General features: G+C 42.4%; 1 pseudogene; it reads left to right on the forward strand.

Annotated features, from left to right (window-relative positions):
* The first annotated feature begins 301 nt into the window (after positions 1-301).
* On the forward strand, positions 302-1,642 carry LOC102817330 (annotated as a pseudogene).
* The last annotated feature ends 1,301 nt before the right edge of the window (positions 1,643-2,943 follow it).

Consider the following 2,943-nt stretch of genomic DNA (forward strand, 5'->3'; position numbering starts at 1 on the left):
AAAGTTGGACAATAAATAAGGAAAACCATGGTGGTGGTTATGTGCGGTGGGGTCGGTTCTGACTCATAGCAACCCTGTATAAGGTTTCCGAGGCTGTAAATCTTTACGGGAGCAGAAAGTCTCATCTTTCTCCTGCGAAACAGCTGGTAGTTTCGAACTGCTGACCTTCAGGTTTGCAGCCCAATTCATAACCACTACGCTACCAGAGCTCCTTAAGGAAGACCATAGAAGAGCTAATTCACAATGGGTTTGCCGCCAGAATACAGGTGTTGGTGAAAACCATCACAAAACCTAAGCTAAAATGGGAAAGGAAAAGACCCATATCAACATCATCATTATTGGACCTGTCGATTCCGGCAAGTCAACCACTACTGGTCACCTGATCTACAAATGTGTTGGAATTGACAAAAGAACCATGGAAAATTTTGAGAAGGAAGCTGCTGAGATGGGGACAGACTCCTTCAAGTATGTCTGGGATAAACTGAAAGCTGAATGTGAGCGAGGCATCACCATTGATATCTCCTTGTGGAAATTTGAGACAAGCAAGTCCTATGTGACTATCATTGATGCCCCAGAACACAAGAGACTATCAAAACCATGTGCTGACTGTGCTGTCCTGATTGTTGCTGCTGATGTTGGAGAATTTGAACCTGGTATCACTAAGAATGGGGAGACTCATGAGCATGCCCTTCTGGCTTACACACTGCGTGTGAAACAGCTAACTGTTGGTGTTAATAAAATGGATTCCACTGAGCCACCCTACAGTCAGAAGAAGAGATTGTTAAGGAAATTGTTAAGGAAATCTGCACCTACATTAAGAAATTTGACTACAACCCTGACACGGTAGCATTTGTGCCAATTTCTGGTTTAAATGGTGACAATATGTTGGAGTCAAGTGCTATGGAAAGTCGCCCGTAAGGATGGCAGTGCCAGTGGAACCACATTGCTTGAAGCTCTGGATTGCATCCTGCCACCAACTCATCCAGCTAACAAGCCCCTGCGTCTGCCTCTCCAGGATGTCTACAAAATTGGTGGTATTGGCACTGTCCCTGTGGGCAGAGTGGAGACTGGTGTTCTCAAACCCGGCATGGTAGTTACCTTTGTTCCCATCAGTGTTACCACTGAAGTAAAATCTGTTGAAATGCACCATGAGGCTTTGAGTGAAGCTCTGCCTGGGGACAATGTAGGCTTCAATGTAAAGAATGCCTCTGTCAAAAATGTTCGGCATGGCAATGTGGCTGGTGACAGCAAAAATGATCCACAAATGGCAGCAGCTGGCTTCACTGCATAGGTGATCATCCTGAACCATTCAGGCCAAATCAGTGCTGGATATGCATCTGTGTTGAACTGTCATACAGTTCACGTTGCTTGCAAGTTTGCTGAGCTCAAGGAGAAGACTGATTGCTGGTATGGTAAGAAGCTATAAGATGGCCCCCAATTCTTGAAGTCTGGCGATGTTGCCATTGTTGACATGGTTCCTGGCAAACCTATGTGTGTTGGCAGCTTCTCAATTTACCTTCGTTTTGCTGTTCGTGACATGAGACAGACTGTTGCTGTTGGTGTCATCAAGGCAGTGGACAAAAAGGCTACTAGAGCTGGCAAAGTCACTAAGTCTGCTAAGAAAGCTCAGAAGGCTAAATGAATATTACCTTTAACACCTGCCACTCCAGTCTGAATCAGTGGTGGAAGAACGGTCTCAGAACTGTTTGTCTCAAATGGCCATTTAAGTTTAATAGTAAAAGATGGGTTAATGGTAACAATGCATCATAAAACCTTCTGAAGGAAAGGAATGTTTTTTTTTTTTTCTAATACAACTAATACCTAAAAACTGTCACACAAAAAAGAAACAAATGGACTATTTGTTTCTTTTTTGTGTGGCAGTTTTCAGGTATTAGTTTTTAAAATCAGTACTTTAAAAATGGAAACAAGTTAACCAAAAATTTGTCACAGAATTTTTAGACCCATTAAAACAAAGTTTAATGAGAGAGAGAGAAAAAAAAAAAAAAACGATAGAAGAATTGATGCATTTGAGTTATGGTGTTAGAGGAGAATATTAAAAGTACCATGGACTGCCAAAAGAACAAACAGATCTGTGTTGGAAGAAGTGCAGCCAGTGTGCTCCTTGGAAGCCATGATGGCCAGACCTTGTCTCTCATACTTCGGACATATTGTCAGGAGGGACCAGTCACTGGAGTAATATATCATGCTTGGTAAAGTGGGGGGTGGGGAGGGTCAGAGAAAAAGAAGAAGACCCCCAATGAGGTGGATTGGCACAGTGGCAATAGCGATGGACTCAGACCTAGCAATGATTGTGAGATTGGCACAGGACTGGGCAGTGTTTCATTCTTTTTTGCCTAGGGTCGCTATGAGTCAGTACCGACTCAATGGCACCTAACAACAACAATCCTGCTTAAGTGCTGAAAGGAGTTGCCAGGTCACTAGCCTGTGCTTGGGAATGAAACGACAATTGAAGACCCTTAAGAGCTCTCAGGAACAAGTTAAGGATGGAGACAGGAAAAGTAAATGCAAATCAGAGAACCTCTGTTCTTCAGAAAATGTGTAGTACTGACTTCCCCATAGCACACAGACATGAAATGAAGGTTTCATTTCTTTAATCCTTTAATGTTCCAGAGCAATGCAGTGATTTTCAAATGTGGATCAGGCGATGGGTAACATCAAAATTGCTTATCGTCAGTGCTGGCTAGAAATACAACTTTCTGGGACTGAATCAGAATCTCAGAATTTTAGGGAATGGCACTGGTCAGTCATAGCATTCCAGAAAATGTATAAGCATGATAAAAGTTGAGATCTCCTGATTTAGGGATTTTCTCTGCAAAGTGGGGGATGGGTTGTAGAAAGAACTCCATATATTTTTTCAAACATGGCCAAACTCTTTTCAGGCAAAGATTTACCTATTGGTGTGATAGGAATTTTAAAAGTTTA

Source organism: Chrysochloris asiatica, unplaced genomic scaffold (assembly GCF_000296735.1).
Source record: "Chrysochloris asiatica unplaced genomic scaffold, ChrAsi1.0 scaffold00203, whole genome shotgun sequence".
NCBI lineage: Eukaryota > Metazoa > Chordata > Mammalia > Afrosoricida > Chrysochloridae > Chrysochloris > Chrysochloris asiatica.